The sequence below is a fragment of the Petromyzon marinus genome, chromosome 58 (assembly GCF_048934315.1).
Source record: "Petromyzon marinus isolate PM22_M1 ecotype Great Lakes invasive population chromosome 58, UKy_Petmar_22M1.pri1.0, whole genome shotgun sequence".
Taxonomy (NCBI): Eukaryota; Metazoa; Chordata; class Hyperoartia; order Petromyzontiformes; family Petromyzontidae; genus Petromyzon; species Petromyzon marinus.
The window spans coordinates 7,762,439-7,787,384 of record NC_133724.1 but is presented as its reverse complement, the minus strand read 5'-3'; the positions used below and the strand labels follow the sequence as shown (position 1 = coordinate 7,787,384).

Sequence of the window (24,946 nt, the reverse complement as noted above, 5' to 3'; positions counted from 1 at the left end):
CAACTGCCAATTAGCCTCAAAGTGCACCTTGCCTGGCATTTCCCTGTGTCGTATTTATCGAAACTGAACTCAACGCCGCTGGTAACATTAATCTCCAAGTCCAACCAGCTCCACATTCTCCAATGCCACGTAAGCTCATCTCTACTTTGACATGGCCCAGCTGTGACATGGCCCAGCAGTGACGGGGCCCAGAATGAGCGCGTTATTTACCGTGTGTTGCAGAGGGTCACAGTGCACATCCAGTGGCCGTCCCGGTTAATGCAGCGGGTGTGTGAACCGTAAAAATACTTGCTGTTTGCTTCATAGAGAATGTTAAAGATCCTGTCATGTAATTTGCAAGAGAAGGCCATTGTATGCTGACATCACGGTCAAAATTATACTAAAGAATGTACTGCTTGTAAGCAGGGCCGTCCATAGGGGGGTGTGGGTCCACGGCCAATCTCACCGTGTGGGCCCACCGACACCTTCAAACTAAAGCGGAAGTGTTACATCTGACACCACCGTGACATTGAAGCATGGCACCCCTCAAGTTACTCGACTTGAATGTACAGTGGTACCTCGATATACGTCGTTAATTCGTTCCAGAAGGTCGAACTTATACTGAAAATTACGTCTACCAAACGAATGTTTCCCATAAGAAATAAAGGGAAATGAAATAATCTGCTCCAGAGTATAATAAATTATATTTTATATGGCATATTATACGTTCATTTGGGTTGTATTAAATAATTTAGACACTACTTATTATTAAAATGCATACATAAATCAAAATAAATGCATAAATAAATTGAAATAAATTGAAATGAAAATAAAATTTAACATCACTTTACCTTGCTGAGAGGAGTTGAATGAATGTACAAAAAATTCACGTTAAAATGATAAAAAAAACACGTGAAAATGCACATGGATCTACTGTACAGGCGGACTGAGGAGTGGCGCTTTGTTTAAGTCGTGAATCGGGTATACGCGGGTACGCGGTGACTTATCCCGACCCATACAAGTTCTAGCAAGCGCGTCGTATCCCAAGCAAGACGTCGTATCCCAAGACATTTTTTTCTCGTCAAAACACGACGTATACCAAATTCGACATATGCCACAGCGGTCGTATATCGAGGTATGACTGTACGTAGAAATCATCGCCCCCCACTACACAAACTTGGCAGGACCCTCCTGAAAAAGAGTCTTGAGGCTCACTGAAGCTTTCCGAGGTAAGCAAACGTCAGTAAAATAATAAAAGCAGTGGTCTACATTCCCCAATTCTATCTATTATCCTTGTTCGACCTTGAAATCATTATTGCATTGCACAGGGCGCTCGCCTAAATTCTACGGCAACGCAAACCACCGTATATCACATTTCATCCATTCCCGTGCGCTTTTGCGGTCTAGCCAAGAGGAAAACGCCAAGGGACGTGGTTGCGGACATGAGCAATTGTGGACTTTTGACTTCGAAGATGATAAGAGTCTAGGTCTCTGTGTAAGTATATGGATCATGTAAGTATATGCAATGATAGGGCTTCTGATTTTGCTTGAGAGGGATGGAGCTATTTGCTGGAGGAGAGCGGTCGCTCATCATTTAGAGCAGAGTGACCGATGCGAGAATCCTCGTGGGGTAGAGGGGCCCTTACTGGAGGCAGCTGCTGATGAAGTCCACAAACTCCGGGCCGTAGTTTGCGAGCAGCATGCAGAGCGGGCGTCTCCCTGGCACTCGATGGCAACCAAACATCCTTGGCTGCTTGTCGGATTCTACAGGTAGCATGCACAGACAGGAGAAACAGTCACACAACCTACGTAGCCCTTGCACACCGGCAGCGATGCCGCAACAGTGCGATGTTGTAGCACTATGCCATGGCCCAGCGGTAGCAATTTTGCTGCTTGTTATAGAAGTTTGTAGGGTGTATTAACCATACCAAAATTCGCATTGTTTGCTTCACAGTGGACGTTCCAGATCCCGCGACGTCATTAGAAAATAGTCGGCCATTGCGTCCCAATGTGAAAAATGAAACTGAAAATTACTCCATGATAAGTGTAATGGAACATCGCCCAATACTGTGAAACTACAGCAAACTGTCTAAAATACAGCAGCACCTTAATTCTAGCTCATCTCATGCTAAAATAATGGCACACAAAATGTAATAATCATAATATTTATTATGAATTACTATTAATTATTGTAATAAACCATACATTTTAAATGGAATGTTTGGCATCATCTGGCATGGGTGTTGGTACGACAAAGGAGCATATGCACGATTCATTATCGATATTTGGGTCAGGCCGCTTAATGACTGAGCCACATTTTCTGCTGCAGGACCCGAATGTCAGATGTACAAGCATTTCAAGGCTAACTGCCTGGATTTCAGTCCGACTTCTTGCATCCTGCCCTGATGATGCTTGACGCAGTTTCAAGTGAAAAGTTTCATCTAATTGCGAAAGTTGGTTGTAAAAATCGAAGTTGAAATATTTATGGGTGGTTAAGCTAAAAGAAGAACAGTTGGCTCGTGAAACACTTTACACATTCAACTTTCATTTGTTTGCCTATGTCGGGTGTCGGAGGATCTTAAGGACCTAAATGGTCATATCATTACGTGGTTTTGCCAGAAAATCTATTACGAACCATGTGCAAACATAGCCCCCCTAAAATATAACAGTTCTGGGGCACCCCCTCAAACGTAATCCAGTCAGCCTGTCCCTTCAACTTACTAAAGTATTTGTTTCTTCTAGGAGCAGCTTTCACCAAGTCGTCCGGAGGCAGCCCCAGGACCTACGCACGGTTCACACAAAAAACAAAGATGCCGCATATAAATGTAACTGACTGTTGTGGCAAGTGCTTTAATAAGCACCTAGTAAGGCCAATGCGGCACACTAGAGGATGGGCCCCATAGCAATAGGTACTTGACACACCACATGATTACTCATTGGTTTTTTCGGTAAAGTCACGTATTTCTACATACGTTACTTTACCGAAAAAACCAATGAGTAATTTTATGCAGTCACGAAAGCTTTAATACTTTATTAACGCCACATTATTATTTAACGCTGTTGGCCTATGTCCATTTCAGGGATTCGTCAACACTCTTGGTGGTAAGCGGGAATCAAACTCGGGTCACGAGGTTGGTAGCACAGTTCACTAACCACTACGCTACCACTCCCCACGGTTCTCCCACAGGTGCAGGGCAGTGGTAATGCCTTGGCCCAGAAGTAGCACGTTTGCCTCCTGGTTCAAATCCAGCCACCCAGTTTTTACTTGCGATGTGTACAAACCGTAAACTACGACGTGCCGTCTGCTTTATTCGCAGTGGATGTAATGATCCCATGACGCTACTTGAAAGGAGTCGGCCATTGTATGCACGAGTTATGGTCTTGCAAGTGTGCTGGATGTAGCTTCAAGTAAAACCTAATTAATTTCTAAACTTGATTGGAAGAATTGTTCTTCAAATTACTGGTGGTGAGCCTAAACAGCAAGGAGCTGTTTAAGTTTGTGCGTGCACGACAATTTATTATGTTTGGCTGTGTCAGAAAATGGAGGTAAAAAATATTCCCAAATCATTACATGACCAAGAATCTATTATCATTCACGAGTGAAGTGCTGTGTGGGCAGTACCTCCATGCAGCACACTAACTGGTCATCAAAGTTCATGGGGTTGAAGATGGCTGTTCCGGTTGCCATCTCCGCCACGGTGCAACCCAGAGCCCACATGTCCGCTGAGCAGGTGGACGAGTAACCCAGGTGCCCCTCCGGAGCCATGAACATGAGGGTACCGAAGGACACGGAGGCTGAAAATCACAAAGACAACGATCCCCATTTAACCTTTAAAAGCATCAACTGACACGTCATTACCCACACACGGTCACATGTACATACGTGTGCGCAAACACAGACACGGGGGTTTACAAAGGCAAACAGTCCCCGTATAGCCTTTAACAGACTGTTGGGACAAGTGGTGTTAGCGAGTACTTATTAAGGCCGGCACGGTACACAGGATGGGTGGCTACCACCACGCACTACCGCCTTTCTCAGAAGGTGCTGTTTACACTTTGCTGCAGGTATTCATTTGATGCTGAGTTGGTGGTCGTGGCGGCTGTGGTGTCACTGCTGGGCCATGTCACTGCTGGGCCATGTCACAGTAGAGATGTGCTCATGTGGAATTGGAGGATGTCGAGCCGGTTGGACTTGGAAATGACTGTTACCAGCGGCGTTGAGATCAGTTTCGTGAAATACGACACAGGGCAGTGTCAGGCAAGGTGCACTTTGAGACTACTTGGCAGTTGATGGCAAGTCACCACTCAGGCCCAGGAGGAGTTCAGATAATCGTCACTGGTGTAGGTGGTTGTTAGCGGGAATGGAACCTGGGTCGCTAAGTTCATAGCGCAGTGTGGTAACCGCTACTAGCAATCTCAGGTAAGGGCACTCACTTTGACAGCCCTCAACGAAGCTGTGTCCAAAGTCTGTGACCTTCATGGTCCCTGCCACGCGGTCCTTGACCAATATGTTTTCCTAGATGAAGAACAAAAGAAGGCATTCACAGAGGGTGTAACAGCATTCATCCAGCAGTCCAGTGATCATATACCAAAATTGCAAAATATCTACGAAAGGTGAGTTAGACTTGGTGACTCTGTCATAAAGGTTAGTTGCAACGACAGGATATGTTTACCGACAGCTGCCACTGGGGGTGCCCTTTCAAATGTTAGATGAGATGCGATGTAAGTCGATTATTGCTTGTAAAAAGAGACCCTAAAGTAGCTAAAAGCTGCTCGTCCATGTTAACAAGTTGGGGAAAATCATGTACACGCTTGGATTGGGTAACACTTTCCATCACGCGTTTGTCTTGGAAATAATGTATTTAGTAGGATGGAGGCTGATGAGTCGCCCTAAAAAGGAGCTTAATAGCTCAATGGGCTTCATTTGGAAAATAAACTTCTGATTCTAAAATTAATTTGTATATTTGCAAATTGAGTAATACCCCAGGTTCCTTCGGGGATGCGTTCCAAAAAGGTGTAATGACGAATATCCAATCAATGTAAAAGGGGAAGACATAAATCAGAGAATTACTGGAGTTATTTCTTCTCCTGGTGTGTGTCCGCCAATTGTTTCTTTCTCAGCCAAGTCAGTAATAGCAACACACAACTTTGGCCAAAGTCTGCTTCACATTCGATCATCTTTATCAGAGTTACCATGACTCCCCCACCGCCCATCCCAGACAGATGAACATAGCTAATACATTAAAACCCTTTGATCAATGTGGCTGGGGCTTTCTCCAGGTTTACAGTGAGGTTCCGCCAAACACTGTGTCCACTCACAGGCTTGAGGTCACCGTGAATAATTTTCTTCGCGTGGAGGTGAGACAGGCACTTGAGGATCCCTTTTGTAAATATTTTCACCTCCTCCATCTGAAGGGGCTCGGCATTCTGGCGACGAATCAGGTCATCCAGGGTTCCGCTGTGAAAGAGGCAACAATACAAAGTCGGTGCCATTCGGTGATGTTCTGATTCATATAATAACAATAGATTATTATGCTTTAAACAGGACATCCTCACGCCTCTTTTTCAGGAGGGTCCTGCCAAGTTTTGACAGTAGAGGGGGCGATGTTGCTGCTATGCATTATCCCAATTTAGTAACGTGTCGGTAAAATTCAGCCATTGGGGTGATTGGCCAAGGACAGTCACGTTGGGTATTTATTAGAAACGATACACGTTTTATTTTACCAACTGATTGAGAGGATATGGCTATGTAAAAGTGAGCAGGGCTAGCAGAGAAACGAAAATGGCTTCCAGCTCGACATGTGTCCCAGTTTAGTCTTAAAACGACACATTGTCGCAAGAGCACGTCAACGCAACGATGCTACCTACAACGTGGTACGTACCTCAACAGCTCCAAGACGATGGTGTAGTGTTTTCTGAAATGAAACCAATCTAACATCTTGATGATGTTGCAGTCGTCGGTGTCCCCCGCCTGAACTTCGATCCCAATGTGTATCTCCCTCCTCTGGAGATTGTCATCATTGGCGCTGCAAATACATAGTCCACAATTAAATATTATTGATAATAATGTAGACTTATATACCATGTACACTCTCAAAGACAGAGACCTATTCAGATGCGTAAGCATCCGCATACAAGTGGGAAGGCAGCCAAGCAGTAAGCTGGCGCTTACAATTTCCCAAGCTCTGAGATCCTTTGTATGTTAAGATGAATCCGCCAATTAATATTCATGATAAAAGATTGGGTCGCGACTATGAATATGGCTCTCAAAATTCAAGGCTATCGCAAAGAGAGGTGCTATGATTCACAGACACAGCCTGCAGTAGTTTCAGGGTAGGGGCCTATGTTACTTTAAATTCGGTTGTAATTTTCAGCATTGGGATGTTTAGGTAAGCCTGCTTAAATTGTATGGGTTTTTTTTATCTTCGAGAGGAAACTGGAAAATCTGGAGTAAACCGATGCGAAACATGGAGATATAAACTCAGAAAGGCACTCGGGCCATTCATGCTGTGCGGCACAAATGTTACCACTGTGCCACCCTGCCTTCCCTTTTAGTCACGTTAATAACATCAGCCTGATTATGGCATGGGCCAGTGTGGAGTCTTACCTCAGTGGAATGCTCAGGATTTTCACCGCCACCAGGGTGTTTGTCTTGTGGTCAAGACACTTGATCACTATGCCTTGACCGCCCATCCCAATGATCTTCAGCACCTCATACCGAAAGTTGAGGTGCTCGTGTTTAACCTGCGCAACAATCACACAGTGGTTAAGTGCCGATTCAATTGAGGCTCATTCAATCAGTGCTCGTTAGACAATGCATAGAGAGACTTAATCCATGCAGTGACAAGGAGCACGAGTTACTGAAGTAGCCGAGCTTTGTCAATTCTAGTGAAGGGTGAAGACAAGACTTGATGTGCTCATTTGCCATGCTAGATAACCATTTTCAACACACTTTTGGCACACAGCACGAAGGGCCTGGGTTAAATGTGCAGCTCAGTCTCTTTTTGCGTGGAGTTATTTTCTACCCCTCTTTAGAAAATTGTGAGTGTGTAGAGTTTGTATGCTTTCCCCTTGTTCTGCATGGCTTACATGCTGGTTCTTTGAAATCTGCCCATTGGTAATAAACACTCACAATGTAACCGGTGATGACCAACCATGCTGAAAACGTACCTGCAAATTGATCAATTGGTTTTACACACAGCAACCTCGCTAAATACTGCAATAAATTGTCAGAACCGTCCTGAAAATTTAATGGCAATGTTGCTATCAGAATCAAAGTGTATTTCTAGAGTAAATACATTGACATCAAATACCAACTGCATATATGCAGGTAATTTTTCAGCATTGATATATTTGGCCAATACCAGTTACAACGAGTGTGTGACAACACCGTGGTGTGAGGACATTGTCGTTGATGATGGTGTACCTGATAACGCGATAATGATACCGTGTGCAGTTGATTATGCTGAATGTGATGACGATGCTTATGATGATGATGACACCCGAAGTAATAACCAGGGTGGCCTGCCGTATTTATTCCACAGACTTTTGCAACGAGCAGCAAGCCCACTACCACCGAGCCATGGCATCGCCTCCAAGGCGGGTATTTTGTGGAGTGCCTTACCGGAATATAATTGTCGTCTCCATCATCGTAACCATTATTGTAGAAGCCCCGAGCTTGATTTTGGAGCCCAAAGTACCATATCTCCTGCATGGCTAAGAGCTCTGTTCGCTCACTTTCTTTCAGGTAGCTGCCGTAGAGCTGCAAAATTTCTGCAGAAATGGCAACAAAAACAATAATTAATACATTATTATTACTATGCTTGTTTCTTATCTTAGATTCATATCGCGCCTTATTCCAATGTGCATTACACCAATTACAACATTGTGCATAAGATGATAATAGTTGAGACAAAAAGCAGGGTTATTAAAAGTGGTGGTGTAGGTATGGTGACAGCAGAACAGGCATGAGAGGTTAAGGAGGGGTGAGGGTAGGCCTGGTCTTGAATGAGGGTCGGGGGTTAGGGAGCAGCAGTAGAGGTAGTGATAGAAGTGATGATAGGGGTCGAGGTAGTGATATGGGTTGAGGTAGGCTTGATCGCAGCTGAGGGACAGAGTCAGAGAGTAGCAGTAGGATGGGCAAGGGAGAAGAGATGGCTTTTATTTAAGGGAGGAACGGAAGTAGGTTTTCCACGGACAGCCTTGTTCTTGCCGAGTTATTACAATAGGGGCTGATGGTGTAATCAGAACTGAATAGCTGCTGGTAATTGTTAAGTCTTTAAAGTTTGGCCAATGACTGTAACAGTTCGTTTTTTTACGTGAGGAAACTGGAGTCCCTGAAGGAATCTCGTGCGGAACAGGTCGAGAACATAAACTCAACATGCAGTGACATCCGAGTCAGGAATCAAACCCACGCCTTCTTGCTGTGTTACCACTGTAACACCTTGCTGTCCAAACTTTAGATGCCGTGTGAAAGCACATTGGGACATAGGAAATAAATTAATCATTTTGTCATAAGTCTGGTTGACAACGAAGGAGAAAACAGACTTACGTAAATATGTGAGTTGTATTTAAATGGTAACTCTCACTTTTATAAGCACGGTTGCTAGGTATTACAGCAACACTTTCACTACACAGGCCAATCAGCTGCCAATCAGCTGAAAGCAAAATTAAGCACCCATGCAATATGGCTGCCTTCACATCCCCCAACCAACATGGCTGACGCAATGTCCTCAATGTAAAAAATGGACAACTTGACATCACCCGTACAAGAAAACCAGCACGATGTCACCCATGCCATATGGCTCACTTAAAGTCACCTCTAGAATATGGCAACCAGGACATCTTCCATGAAACATTGCCGCCGTCACATCCGCACTCCACGATGTAGCATGGCCGATGTGACATCACCAATGCAACATGGCTGATATGATGTTCCCCATAATTGTTATTACCATGCGGGGTTTTGCACTGGATGGTGGCTCCGTCTTGTGAGTCTGAGAGTGCACTCCATCTCACGTCTTTCCTCTGTATCTTTCTCGATTGGCTTGACTACACACACAAAAACAAATGTCCACAATATAGCGTTTAACAAACTGTTGGAGCAAGTGCAGTTATTGAGTACTGAGCCAGCATTTCTGAAATCTTTGCTTCCAAATTCAGGAGGGTCCTTGCATGTTTTTTTAGCAGTGCGTAATGTTACTGGGTGTAATCCCAATGTATTCATTTGCAGATTGTTTTTGGAAGAGGAACACATGGAATAGAGAATATACGCAGGTGAATGACAACAGTCAAACTCTTAATAAAAAGGACACATTGTGGCAATAAGCGATGTTGACCAATGGTCAAGGAAAATAACAGTGACAGCCAAGTAATGGAGCACTTCCGAGAGATCGTCCAACTGGAGAAGGAGCGATAAAATCATCTCAGCTAGCAGGAGCTGAACGGAATATTATATCACAGGATATTTAGAGGTGTCATCGGCTTGGGGAGGCCTTCATTCAGCAGTGGAGAGATAAAAATGCTGTAGATGTTCTGGTTAAAATAGACATTCAGGTACACAGACAGGATCTCAGTCAGACACTGTTTGATACCTAGACACAGGCAGGTAGACACACAGCCAGGCAGAATTTGTGAGGAGAGAGAGTAGAGAACACAGGCACGTGAATCACATATTCGCCCATACATCACCACGCGAGTTGAGGAGCCGTACCTCCATGTTGGCGACGTACAGAGCAAGTTTCGTAGAGTGTTTGTGTCTCACACCTTCTGGGTTTCTGTGAGGAAAGCGGGAGACGAGTCTAGGGTCGTACACAGTCTACGATCATTTCTCAATAAGATTCACATCTCTATATCGTGAAATCCTGAACATTTATATAATTACTCATTTGGGATTGCACATCGCCCTCTACTGGCAGACTAATGGCCACTTGCAGACCAAGTTCTGAGCCACCTTGTGACCCACAGGGATAGCTATCACGAGAGGTTGAGAGGGGTGAGTATGGGGTGAGACAGAGCAGCAAAATCCATCATTGTACTGCACTTCTATGCTCCCCCATCCCATGATTTAACCACAGCTCCAACACAAACCCACATCGTCAAAACGGACATCCATCATCAACACGAACCCACATCATCGACACGGACTCACATCATCAACACGGACCAACATCATCAACACAAACACAGTTTAACACGTAGGCTTTCACGACTAATATCATCCATAATAGAGGGTTTTTTGGGTTAAATATATAAATGTGTCGTTAAAACCCGCCACCACCCGACACAGACAACTAGTAAGGGTTGTCACTTAAACAGAACATGCCAATTCGTCACTAGTACAGAACACCGGTGCGTTGCAGAGCCAAGCCACAACATTTACAATTTGAGCACGACGTTTAGCCACTAAGGGGCCGTCCATAAATGACGTCATGCGATTTTGGACGATTTTTGACCCCCCCCCCCCCCTCGTCAAACGGCATCACAAAAAGTCAGACCCCCCCTCAAATATGACATCACAAAGCTCTGCCCCCCCCCAAAAAATATATAAACATGCTTCAAATCGCTTTAAACTGTCATTGTAGTGCACTGATGTTGTAGGAGAAAACATGTATTAAAAAGTCTATTTAATTAAGTAGAATGTGTTGCCTATATTAAAAGTTTCGCATTTTAATGTGGCGTCACATTTCTGAAACCCCCTCCCGCCTCGTTACACATCGTCACAAATGTCTGACCCCCCCCCCCCTCCCCAAGGTGCGTGACCTCATTTATGGAAGGCCCATAATTACCACAAGTTTCATCAGGCGACATACATATTTGTGGAGAAGTCTAACTGTTCCGTTATTTATATACACACATTAACATGGACCCAAATCATCAGACCCACATCATCAATACAAACTCATATCGACAAAACGGACTCACATCATCAACACGGACTTGCATCATGAACACAAAATCACATCCTTAACACATGAAGCTGCCGAGTGTAACCAAGTCTCACTCTGATTCGTTCCAACTCTGCTGCTCTTTCCCCACACCTCTTCCACTCTCACCTGTTCGAGTATTCGCTCGGAGTGGCTTCAGCTGCTGTCTTCTGCGTCCGTCTCCTCCACGTGTCTCTCGAACATTGAGGGCACGTGGTCCGAGACCGGATGTCGTAGGATATTGCGTCACGGTGACGTCAAGACGGAGATCCCCGCCCCCTTTTACAACTTCCGGCGCCGCGCGGCCACGTGGGTGTGTGACGTTTTGGCAGCCCACGTTCCTCTTCCGGGTGTCGTGGCCGTCATTGGTGACGGTCCTGGGCCCCTAGCTCTGGGTCGACTCAGGCCGCGTGGCTGACGGGATGTGTACAAAATACTTCGTCACTAGAGGGGTGAAGGTGCAGCCCTGCAAGTGCTCGCTCTCGCCGCTGCTGGAGGACGGGTACGACGAGAGCAAGCTCTGGAGAAGCGCTTCTGGAGGTGTATTTATTGCTTTTGGCCTACTCTTCCACGTCGGCAAGTACATCCTTGGGTGAAGGTGAGAGAGTCCCGACACTTTACCCACCGCACAACGCGTGTTGGCAGAGTGGACTTGCAATGCAGTGCCTGAGTCGGCCCTTCAATTGCCTTTCTCATTCACCCACTGCGTTCACTCGGCCACAAGTTCTTTGACCTACGTAGAGACTCCTCGACTCGCATAGAGACCCGCAGTCCCCAACTGATCGACTTAATGTCCCTCACTTTGCAGGCCTGTGTTGTGTTTAACTTCGCTTAGATCCCAGGTTCCAATGCGGGAATCAAACTGCGCAACCGTGATTAATCCGGGTTCTCACGTGTGGCAATTTGATGGTCTCTGCGCTGATACCAATTACTGTACCTATTTAGAAACCCATAGACTCATAGAGACCCACATGCTGACCCAGATTATTTACGAGATGCTCAGACTCACAGAGATATCCCCAGACTCGCCTAGAGACCCATCGACTTGTGTGGACAGCCCTACACTTGCACGGAGACGCATTTAGACCAATAGCCTCACGCAGTCCGTTCCATTCTTGTGTCTGGCAATATGTTCAGGAACTAAATGCCGACGTCAACGTCTGCTCCTCGCGACGGGAGACTTTCAGCAGACAGAGTTCGTGTCGTTTTGCTGTTCCTCCGTTGACGGAGCGCAGACTTACAGTGAGTACACTGCACTCACTGTACATAGTCTGGGTTGCATTGGCCACAGTCGCACTGCTGTGGCTCGCGTTTTTAACTTTACATTGGCGAGGGAGATGGACGCAACGGCCTCCTGGTGATGTTCTGACTCGGCTGATGATCGCACCGCCAGTGTCTGCGAGGAGGAATGTTTGAGCCAGGAGGTGCGATGCTGTTGGTCTCGATCCAGGTGTTTATTCTTGGAGGCCCCTTCATCCCACTGCCATATTAAGGTTGTTCTCAGCGTTTAACACCAGTAGTAAGTTTTGTTATGAAGGTCGTCAGCTGTGATCTTGTCCGTTCCTTGCGTTGGATAACAACCTATTGCTATACAACAACCTATTGCTATACAAGCCCGTAAGTGTATAACTTGTGTAAAGCCCATTGAGCTCTACAGCTTTGTTCTCAGACATACCTCTCAAAGGCCATTATGGCCTCTAACCTGGCCATTATGAACCTGAGACACCCAGACCCAGGGCTTGAGGCCAGGATCTCAGCAGTGTTGGCTTAGTGTCTGACCTAGCCATTATGAACCTGAGAGAGACACCCAGACCCAGGACTTGAACCCATGATCTCAGCAGTGTTGGCTTAGTGTCTCTGACCAAACCATTATGAACCTGAATGAGACACCCACACCTAGGGTTTGAATCTAGGATCTCAGAAGTGTTGCCTCAGTTTCTCTGATCCAGCCATTATGAACATGAGATAGACATCCAGACCCAGGGATTGAACGCAGGATCTCAGCAGTGTTGTCTCAGTGTATCTGACCCAGGCATTATGAACCTGAGAGACACAGCCAGACCCAGGGCTTGAACCCAGGATCTCAGCAGTGTTGCTTCAGTGTCTCTGACCCAGCCATTATGAACCTGAGAGAGACACCCAGACCCAGAGCTTGAACCCAGGATCTCAGCAGTGTTGGCTCAGTGTCTCCGACTCAGCCATTATGAACCTGAGAGATACAGCCAGACTCTTTGATTCTATTCGGTAAAGTCACGTAGGTATAAAATAAAACAACAAAAATCACGACGTTTCGGCCACAACACAAGTGGCCTTCATCAGGTGAAGGGGACCAGACTGTCTCGAAGACTGCACTGGAGTGAAACAGAGCCAAGCTCAGACCACGGCTTTTCAGCTTTGTTAGAGGGATTAAGGTGCCTTGACAAAGGAATTAGCATAAAAATTAGCATTTAATTGGCGGACCTAGCATGATGAAAGGTGTGGAGAGGGTGAACATGCGGGTGCACATGCACCCGCATGTGCTGCGAAAGTTTGGGGTACCACTACTTGAAAAAATATACTGTGCCATTGAAAATTAGTTTAATGTTTGGTTCGATTTAGAACATCTTTCCAATGGTTGCTTAATTTGAAACCATCTTCTCGTTTGAAATTGTGTCTGTGTTTGTAGATCTGAATTGCCTCGTGAACAAATCTCTAATAAAAACCCGTGAGTTTGCAAAGAACCTTGGTATCAGTGATAGCCAATGTTTTCATGGAGAAATTTGAATCGGACGCCATCCAGACTTCCACCCTCAGACCTTATTTTTTCCTACGTGACTTTACCGAATAGAACCAAAGAGTGTGGATCCTTGCAGTCACGAAAGCTTCAAATCTAGAATAGATACAGCCAGACCCAGGTCTAGAACCCAGGTTCTCAGTGCTGCTGGCACTGAGCATGCACACATTCAAATACACATCAATTTTTGCTATAGATTCAACGTAAAAAATATACAGGAAAACAATACAGTACTTGCAAATTGAACTTAACCTATTTTGGCAGAGTCTGGCAGTGCTGAGACATCAGAGTTCAGTTCTCGAGTACTGTTGCGAAATGGAATAGGCTACGTACAGAGACTGATGTCGTGGGGAAGAGTTGGTGAGGTCATGATGGGGTCACTCCTACAGCATTGTTAGTATCCCGAACGTGCTAGCAACGAATATGCACACGTCAACTTCTCCACCTCACGATTGTATTAGAACTTCCTCTACCGGATCCTTTAGCAAATAATATTTTCATTTTACGCAATTGCCATCCCACAATGCTGCAACATCAAATTAGGCGATCCTTTATGCAGATGATACAAAAACAAAAGCACCACTTCGCAAATCATAAAACTAAAAGATGAATAGATAAATAACTAGAGAAAAAATGGCCAAGAGAAAATGATCATCACATACTCTCATTTACAGGAAAAATAATTCATTTTTTAAATTAATTTTTTAACGTATCAAACATCGGAGTCCCGGTAGACTCTCCTTGGATCTCTCCCGGGCAGCACGTCCCACTCGGCAAAGACCCCAGGGCTGCCCAGGACAAGCTGGTGGGACAATGTCGCTCGGCTGGCCTGGGAATGCCTGGAAATTCTCGAGGAAGAGCTAGAGTCTGTGTATAAAAGTGTCGTGTATAGTTGTTTAGTGTAGTAGTGTAGAGTAATGTAGTGCTGGAGTCTATCACCAGGGAAAAGGAGTCTGGACCACCCTACTCAACATGCTGCCGCCGCGACCCTCACCAAAACAAGCGGATTGAGAAACGAACGAACATTGGGTTACATTGGTGGCATAAAATGCCGATAATGACATTTAAAAAAAAAAGCTAAATATCGACCGATGTATATGTCGGGCTCTAGTTTTGAGGATTTCGCCAGCTTTCCAGATGCACCAGGGCACTTTACCTTCCCGTGTAATTTTCATTATTTGCCAAATTAATATAATTTTCATTTGGGATTAATTTCAGGTATTCCAAAACAGCCCTTGCACTCTACCAAAGTGCCCACCGTTTCGTTCTAATTATAACTCACGTTTCTTCCCCTGTGCTTTAAAATGGTAGTTTAACTATTCATGAAATTGAAACGTTTATTGCGTGTAATGCCTTTTGTTTAAATTTCACAGAGAGTAGAGAGAATGTTTCATAATTGCTGGAAAGCACAGACACGCTGGAAGGGCAGGCAGAAGCACTGCCAACAATTTCCCAAGCGCTATGGCCCGACAGTAGGATGTTTCGCCAACTCCATTAATGGGTGTTTATTGTGCTCCTGTAAGCGAGTGTGTGTGTTATCAGGCTCATGTGGAAGAGGCTCGTGATGGACACTACTGGGCAGTTGGATGCAGCGTCCAAGGATAGCGGAGGGCGCAGGAGTGACGCTCACAACAACGAGAGGCTCTCCAGGTGGCTAAAACTGAACGAGTTGGCACAGTGGGGAGCATAGGTGGTTCATCTGCCTGCCATCTCAGTCAGTTAACTCACAGCATCTTGGTCTGTTTCATGACCTGTCAGTGGGCCTTCGGCACGTCACGTGGCTACAACATGCACGTAGCCTGGCACAAGCACTGCGGTGATCTCACTGCCACATAGTCGTGAATGGTGGCTGTAGTTTTGTAAGAATATTTGTATAACTTGCATTGGATGCGTCTTATAATTCAGGTGAGGTGTGTTATAATGTGCGTTATTACAAGGTATGGAGGTGTATTGGTTAACTCAGATCTTTGAACCCTGTGACCCGAGTTAGATACCCGCTCACAGCCAACAGCAGTGATGATTATCTGAACTGATGCCTGGCCTTTCCCTAGGTCAACTCAGCCTCCAATGAGTACCTGGTGCAGTGTGTAAACATCGCGACTGGGGAGACAAATGTGGTTGGGCGTGGTGCTTGCCACCCATCTCGTGTGCTGTGCGAGCCATCATAGGCGCTTGCGAACAGCACCTGCCCCAACTGTCAGTTAAGGCTCTACAGGGGATATTTGTCTTCGTATTACAATGATTGGAGGTTTAATTACATATGTAAAGCTTAATGCAGCTGTGTAATAAATATTTTAATTGCCAAAGGTTTGACGGATATTTTTTGATATATTGATGAACTGTAGTACTGCCTTCCCATCGTTGGGAAACGAATTGATTCCTGCAAGATGAAAAAAGAAATTACTATATATTTTTTACATTTTAATATATGCATAACGTGAATCAAATCAGAAATGTGGACACTGACGAAGCACAGAGAATAAAAGCTGAAGGGCACGGAGATGGTCCGGAGTCTCAGCTCCGTGAGGGATTCCTGGGTAACCCAGCGTAATCATATTCATTCCAAAATGACGCTCCCGTCTGGTTATGTGAGACCGATGGAACGAATGGGATGAGATTGGGGGATATTGATGCACACATACACACAAAGATGCCCCATATAGCCCTTACAGACTTGGGACAAGTGCTATTAGCGAGCAGCACCTATATGGAGGCTGGCATGGCACACAGCGGGGAAGGAGGGGGGGTGTTGGCCAGCACGACCCAAAAATCCCCATCATGGTGGTGAATGCCGTGCAGTTGTCATCCTCAGGCAGTTCGCGTGCACGTGGTGATGGTTGCTCGTGGTGGTCGTGAACAATGGTGTGGCTTTGCTGAGTGATGGGAGTCGATGTATGAGTTGAAGCAGTCTACGCGGGGGTGAGAGTCTTAGTTCATATTTAATACGAGAATGCCTTCGTGTTAAACTTTTACAGTTCTCCCTAGCCCATCATACTGTTGCTACTCCGGCGCACCAGCTACGACCAGGCCTACCCCAACCCCTATCACTACCCCAACCCCAACTCCTATAACCACCCGTATCACCACCCTTACCCCTATCACTACCCCAACTTCTATCACTACCCCAACCCCTATCACTACCCCAACTCCTATCACTACCCCAACTCCTATCACTACCCCTCCTTAACAGCTCCCGCCTGTTCTTGTCACAATAACTACACCACAAATTTTAATAACCCCGCTATTTATCTAAACCACTATCATGGTACGCACAATTTTATAATAGCCATCAATTGTTTATGAATAAGGCGCTGTATAAATTTATATAATATAAGATAGTACATTTTCTCTAAGCTTCATACAATTGCATCTCAAAGAGCTGTACAATGACAGAAACAAAAACCCTCCTTCCCTTCAGCCTCCCCTTCCTCCACCAACTCCGTCCTCTCCTCCATGCTCTCCTCCACAACCTCTGTCTTCTCCAAGACACTTCACACAAGCCAAGACACATTGAACCCAGGCTGCACCAGCAAACGAGGCAACATTGTTTAATGTATATTTACAAGTAAATTTTACAACGTATATTACAATAACAATCATAATGTATGGTGTGTGTGTGTGTGGGGTGTAGTGTCTTCGCTGCAATTGTCCCCTGGTCCATCGCTGGCGTCCGCGGATGAGCATTGTGTCACTGCTGGTTCGGCGCTGACTGCTGCCAAGGATCGTCTGCGCCATTTTGCAACGTTCAGGGTGTCCTGCCTGTGATCCATCCTGGGATTAACCAGGCGGGATTACAGTTCCAGGAACTCACAGATCCTTGAAAGTTCTGGACATTGGTGAGTTCCTCTGGCAAGCGAGGCTGGGTTGGCTGGGTTGTGAAACCCGGACGACCAGCCATGGCAAGGCCTAGCAGCCCATGTGTGTGTAGTATGTGTGTGTGTTGTGTATGTGGGCGTGCGGTGTGTATGTGGGCAGGCGGTGTGTATGTGTGTGTTGTGTGTATGTATATCTTGGGATGGGAAGAGGGTGAACTGTGTGTATGGGGGGATAGTGGTGGTGATGATACTAATACACATCTATCATCACCACCCCTTGCGTCGTCATGGCTATTCTGCGGTGGACACTCCACCACAAAGCAGCCGGCGGCCGAAGAAAGAGCAGATTGCTCGTCCCACGCGAGCAAGTCGCGACCGCTTCTTCTTCTTCTGCTCTCTCGTCTCCTGCACCAGCAACTCCGTCTTGGCCTCCGTCTTCCCCAGCTTCTTCTCGAGCTTCTCCTCCTTCCCCTCTTCCTCCACCTTCCCCTCAACCTCCCCTTCCTCCTCCACCAACTCCGTCTTCTCCTCCATGCTCTCCTCCGCAATCTCCGTCTTCTCTGCAGAGGCCAGGGTGAGTGAGGGCTGCGCAGGAGTTGACCTGTGAAGGGACAGACACGACACCATTTCATATCCCGTCTATCGTTTGTTATTACTCTACAAGGTCACAACTCCCGGTCATCCGTGCGTGAAATATCCCCGTTGCATTTTCACCTTGCTTTGCAACATTCACAGCATCTTAAGACACAGTAGGGCTTTCCTTGGTAATTAACGAAAGTGCTAAGAAGTAATAATATAAACACACAGGACACACACGCAGAGCGGCTTACGGTTGCACAGCGGCTGCAGAGGTTCTGTCGCTCTCCCTGTCGCACAGCGAGACCAGTCCCAGGTCAGCGGTGGCGACGACCGTGATGGTGGTTGCAGCGGTGGTGGTGGAGGCGGCCGTGGTGGCCGTGATGGATGCAGTGGCGATGGTGGTGTATGTGGTGGTGATGCCGGCAACAGCGGTTGTGATGGTTGTAGTGGTGATAGTGGTGGCAGCGGCGGTGACGGTGATGCTGGCCGCCGTGGTTTTAACTGCAGCTGCTCCGGGTTGCCCGGGTTCACCCGTGCCGATATCCTGCAGCCATTTATGTGCCAGCGCCTGCTCCGGTGTCATCCGAAAAGCCGGGCTCCATCTGTTGAGACACACAGACAGACGCGGCACACGCCGTGAGTGATGATGATTGGAGGGTTTACATTCGTGTCCTCCCACCGGGTCCTAGAACTAATGTCAGCAGTAGTAGCAGTCATCCACTTTTGGTGATGATCACCAAAATCATCATCATTGAACATTTGCTGCTGTGATCAATGGCAGATGCACCACCTGTGCTCCCAACTCTGCCACTTTGCTGCGTATTAGACGCTCGGTGCTCTGCTCGTTGTGAGCGTTGCTCCTCCACCCTCTGTTGTTGCTGAGTGGCGACTTCCGTCCAACTGCCAATTAGCCTCAAAGTGCACCTTGCCTGGCATTTCCCTGTGTCGTATTTATCGAAACTGAACTCGACGCCGCTGGTAACATTAATTGCCAAGTCCAACCAGCTCCACATCCTCCAATGCCACGTAAGCTCATCTCTACTTTGACATGGCCCAGCAGTGACATGGCCCAGCAGTGACAGGGCCCAGAATGAGCGCGTTGTTTACCGTGTGTTGCAGAGGGTCACAGTGCACATCCAGTGGCCGTCCCGGTTAATGCAGCGGGTGTGTGAACCGTAAAAATACTCACTGTTTGCTTCATAGAGAATGTTAAAGATCCTGTCATGTAATTTGCAAGAGAAGGCCATTGTATGCTGACATCACGGTCAAAATTATACTAAAGAATGTACTCCTTGTAAGCAGGGCCGTCCATAGGGGGTGTGGGTCCACGGCCAATCTCACCGTGTGGGCCCACCGACACCTTCAAACTAAAGCGGAAGTGTTACATCTGACACCACCGTGACATTGAAGCATGGCACCCCTCAAGTTACTCGACTTGAATGTACAGTGGTACCTCGATATACGTCGTTAATTCGTTCCAAAAGGTCGAACTTATACTGAAAATTACGTCTTCCAAACGAATGTTTCCCATAAGAAATAAAGGGAAATGAAATAATCCGCTCCAGAGTATAATAAATTATATTTTATATGGCATATTATACGTTCATTTGGGTTGTATTAAATAATTTAGACACTACTTATTATTAAAATGCATACATAAATCAAAATAAATGCATAAATAAATTGAAATAAATTGAAATGAAAATAAAATTTTACATCACTTTACCTTGCTGAGAGGAGTTGAATGAATGTACAAAAAATTCACGTTAAAATGATAAAAAAAACACGTGAAAATGCACATGGATCTACTGTACAGGCGGACTGAGGAGTGGCGCTTTGTTTAAGTCATGAATCGGGTATACGCGGGTACGCGGTGACTTATCCCGACCCATACAAGTTCTAGCAAGCGCGTCGTATCCCAAGCAAGACGTCGTATCCCAAGACATTTTTTTCTCGTCAAAACACGACGTATACCAAATTCGACATATACCACAGCGGTCGTATACCGAGGTATGACTGTACGTAGAAATCATCGCCCCCCACTACACAAACTTGGCAGGACCCTCCTGAAAAAGAGTCTTGAGGCTCACTGAAGCTTTCCGAGGTAACCAAACGTCAGTAAAATAATAAAAGCAGTGGTCTACATTCCCCAATTCTATCTATTATCCTTGTTCGACCTTGAAATCATTATTGCATTGCACAGGGCGCTCGCCTAAATTCTACGGCAATGCAAACCACCGTATATCACATTTCATCCATTCCCGTGCGCTTTTGCGGTCTAACCAAGAGGAAAAAGCCAAGGGACGTGGTTGCGGACATGAGCAATTGTGGACTTTTGACTTCGAAGATGATAAGAGTCTAGGTCTCTGTGTAAGTATATGGATCATGTAAGTATATGCAATGATAGGGCTTCTGATTTTGCTTGAGAGGGATGGAGCTATTTGCTGGAGGAGAGCGGTCGCTCATCATTTAGAGCAGAGTGACCGATGCGAGAATCCTCGTGGGGTAGAGGGACCCTTACTGGAGGCAGCTGCTGATGAAGTCCACAAACTCCGGGCCGTAGTTTGCGAGCAGCATGCAGAGCGGGCGTCTCCCTGGCACTCGATGGCAACCAAACATCCTTGGCTGCTTGTCGGATTCTACAGGTAGCATGCACAGACAGGAGAAACAGTCACAACCTACGTAGCCCTTGCACACCGGCAGCGATGCCGCAACAGTGCGATGTTGTAGCACTATGCCATGGCCCAGCGGTAGCAATTTTGCTGCTTGTTATAGAAGTTTGTAGGGTGTATTAACCATACCAAAATTCACATTGTTTGCTTCACAGTGGACGTTCCAGATCCCACGACGTCATTAGAAAATAGTCGGCCATTGCGTCCCAATGTGAAAAATGAAACTGAAAATTACTCCATGAGAAGTGTAATGGAACATCGCCAAATACTGTGAAACTACAGCAAACTGTCTAAAATACAGCAGCACCTTAATTCTAGCTCATCTCATGCTAAAATAATGGCACACAAAATGTAATAATCATAATATTTATTATGAATTACTATTAATTATTGTAATAAACCATACATTTTAAATCGAATGTTTGGCATCATCTGGCATGGGTGTTGGTACGACAAAGGAGCATATGCATGATTCATTATCGATATTTGGGTCAGGCCGCTTAATGACTGAGCCACATTTTCTGCTCCAGGACCCGAATGTCAGATGGACAAGCATTTCAAGGCTAACTGCCTGGATTTCAGTCCGACTTCTTGCATCCTGCCCTGATGATGCTTGACGCAGTTTCAAGTGAAAAGTTGCATCTAATTACGAAAGTTGGTTGTAAAAATCGAAGTTGAAATATTTATGGGTGGTTAAGCTTAAAGAAGAACAGTTGGCTCGTGAAACACTTTACACATTCAACTTTCATTTGTTTGCCTATGTCGGGTGTCGGAGGATCTTAAGGACCTAAATGGTCATATCATTACGTGGTTTTGCCAGAAAATCTATTACGAACCATGTGCAAACATAGCCCCCCTAAAATATAACAGTTCTGGGGCACCCCCTCAAACGTAATCCAGTCAGCCTGTCCCTTCAACTTACTAAAGTATTTGTTTCTTCTAGGAGCAGCTTTCACCAAGTCGTCCGGAGGCAGCCCCAGGACCTACGCACGGTTCACACAAAAAACAAAGATGCCGCATATAAATGTAACTGACTGTTGTGGCAAGTGCTTTAATAAGCACCTAGTAAGGCCAATGCGGCACACTAGAGGATGGGCCCCATAGCAATAGGTACTTGACACACCACATGATTACTCATTGGTTTTTTCGGTAAAGTCACGTATTTCTACATACGTTACTTTACCGAAAAAACCAATGAGTAATTTTATGCAGTCACGAAAGCTTTAATACTTTATTAACGCCACATTATTATTTAACGCTGTTGGCCTATGTCCATTTCAGGGATTCGTCAACACTCTTGGTGGTAAGCGGGAATCAAACTCGGGTCACGAGGTTGGTAGCACAGTTCACTAACCACTACGCTACCACTCCCCACGGTTCTCCCACAGGTGCAGGGCAGTGGTAATGCCTTGGCCCAGAAGTAGCACGTTTGCCTCCTGGTTCAAATCCAGCCACCCAGTTTTTACTTGCGATGTGTACAAACCGTAAACTACGACGTGCCGTCTGCTTTATTCGCAGTGGATGTAATGATCCCATGACGCTACTTGAAAGGAGTCGGCCATTGTATGCACGAGTTATGGTCTTGCAAGTGTGCTGGATGTAGCTTCAAGTAAACCCTAATTAATTTCTAAACTTGATTGGAAGAATTGTTCTTCAAATTACTGGTGGTGAGCCTAAACAGCAAGGAGCTGTTTAAGTTTGTGCGTGCACGACAATTTATTATGTTTGGCTGTGTCAGAAAATGGAGGTAAAAAATATTCCCAAATCATTACATGACCAAGAATCTATTATCATTCACGAGTGAAGTGCTGTGTGGGCAGTACCTCCATGCAGCACACTAACTGGTCATCAAAGTTCATGGGGTTGAAGATGGCTGTTCCGGTTGCCATCTCCGCCACGGTGCAACCCAGAGCCCATATGTCCGCTGAGCAGGTGGACGAGTAACCCAGGTGCCCCTCAGGAGCCATGAACATGAGGGTACCGAAGGACACGGAGGCTGAAAATCACAAAGACAACGATCCCCATTTAACCTTTAAAAGCATCAACTGACACGTCATTACCCACACACGGTCACATGTACATACGTGTGCGCAAACACAGACACGGGGGTTTACAAAGGCAAACAGTCCCCGTATAGCCTTTAACAGACTGTTGGGACAAGTGGTGTTAGCGAGTACTTATTAAGGCCGGCACGGTACACAGGATGGGTGGCTACCACCACGCACTACCGCCTTTCTCAGAAGGTGCTGTTTACACTTTGCTGCAGGTATTCATTTGATGCTGAGTTGGTGGTCGTGGCGGCTGTGGTGTCACTGCTGGGCCATGTCACTGCTGGGCCATGTCACAGTAGAGATGTGCTCATGTGGAATTGGAGGATGTCGAGCCGGTTGGACTTGGAAATGACTGTTACCAGCGGCGTTGAGATCAGTTTCGTGAAATACGACACAGGGCAGTGTCAGGCAAGGTGCACTTTGAGACTACTTGGCAGTTGATGGCAAGTCGCCACTCAGGCCCAGGAGGAGTTCAGATAATCGTCACTGGTGTAGGTGGTTGTTAGCGGGAATGGAACCTGGGTCGCTAAGTTCATAGCGCAGTGTGGTAACCGCTACTAGCAATCTCAGGTAAGGGCACTCACTTTGACAGCCCTCAACGAAGCTGTGTCCAAAGTCTGTGACCTTCATGGTCCCTGCCACGCGGTCCTTGACCAATATGTTTTCCTAGATGAAGAACAAAAGAAGGCATTCACAGAGGGTGTAACAGCATTCATCCAGCAGTCCAGTGATCATATACCAAAATTGCAAAATATCTACGAAAGGTGAGTTAGACTTGGTGACTCTGTCATAAAGGTTAGTTGCAACGACAGGATATGTTTACCGACAGCTGCCACTGGGGGTGCCCTTTCAAATGTTAGATGAGATGCGATGTAAGTCGATTATTGCTTGTAAAAAGAGACCCTAAAGTAGCTAAAAGCTGCTCGTCCATGTTAACAAGTTGGGGAAAATCATGTACACGCTTGGATTGGGTAACACTTTCCATCACGCGTTTGTCTTGGAAATAATGTATTTAGTAGGATGGAGGCTGATGAGTCGCCCTAAAAAGGAGCTTAATAGCTCAATGGGCTTAATTTGGAAAATAAACTTCTGATTCTAAAATTAATTTGTATATTTGCAAATTGAGTAATACCCCAGGTTCCTTCGGGGATGCGTTCCAAAAAGGTGTAATGACGAATATCCAATCAATGTAAAAGGGGAAGACATAAATCAGAGAATTACTGAAGTTATTTCTTCTCCTGGTGTGTGTCCGCCAATTGTTTCTTTCTCAGCCAAGTCAGTAATAGCAACACACAACTTTGGCCAAAGTCTGCTTCACATTCGATCATCTTTATCAGAGTTACCATGACTCCCCCACCGCCCATCCCAGACAGATGAACATAGCTAATACATTAAAACCCTTTGATCAATGTGGCTGGGGCTTTCTCCAGGTTTACAGTGAGGTTCCGCCAAACACTGTGTCCACTCACAGGCTTGAGGTCACCGTGAATAATTTTCTTCGCGTGGAGGTGAGACAGGCACTTGAGGATCCCCTTTGTAAATATTTTCACCTCCTCCATCTGAAGGGGCTCGGCATTCTGGCGACGAATCAGGTCATCCAGGGTTCCGCTGTGAAAGAGGCAACAATACAAAGTCGGTGCCATTCGGTGATGTTCTGATTCATATAATAACAATAGATTATTATGCTTTAAACAGGACATCCTCACGCCTCTTTTTCAGGAGGGTCCTGCCAAGTTTTGACAGTAGAGGGGGCGATGTTGCTGCTATGCATTATCCCAATTTAGTAACGTGTCGGTAAAATTCAGCCATTGGGGTGATTAGCCAAGGACAGTCACGTTGGGTATTTATTAGAAACGATACACGTTTTATTTTACCAACTGATTGAGAGGATATGGCTATGTAAAAGTGAGCAGGGCTAGCAGAGAAACGAAAATGGCTTCCAGCTCGACATGTGTCCCAGTTTAGTCTTAAAACGACACATTGTCGCAAGAGCACGTCAACGCAACGATGCTACCTGACACGTGGTACGTACCTCAACAGCTCCAAGACGATGGTGTAGTGTTTTCTGAACTGAAACCAATCTAACATCTTGATGATGTTGCAGTCGTCGGTGTCCCCCGCCTGAACTTGGATCCCAATGTGTATCTCCCTC

At 45.9% G+C, this 24,946-nt stretch overlaps 1 long non-coding RNA gene across 1 annotated transcript; it reads left to right on the top strand.

Moving 5' to 3' along the window:
• The first annotated feature begins 11,059 nt into the window (after nucleotides 1-11,059).
• LOC142905713 (uncharacterized) lies at nucleotides 11,060-15,336 on the top strand. Its single transcript, XR_012929730.1, has 3 exons — nucleotides 11,060-11,502; nucleotides 12,042-12,146; nucleotides 15,220-15,336. It is a non-coding gene; the product is annotated as an uncharacterized LOC142905713 (long non-coding RNA).
• The last annotated feature ends 9,610 nt before the right edge of the window (nucleotides 15,337-24,946 follow it).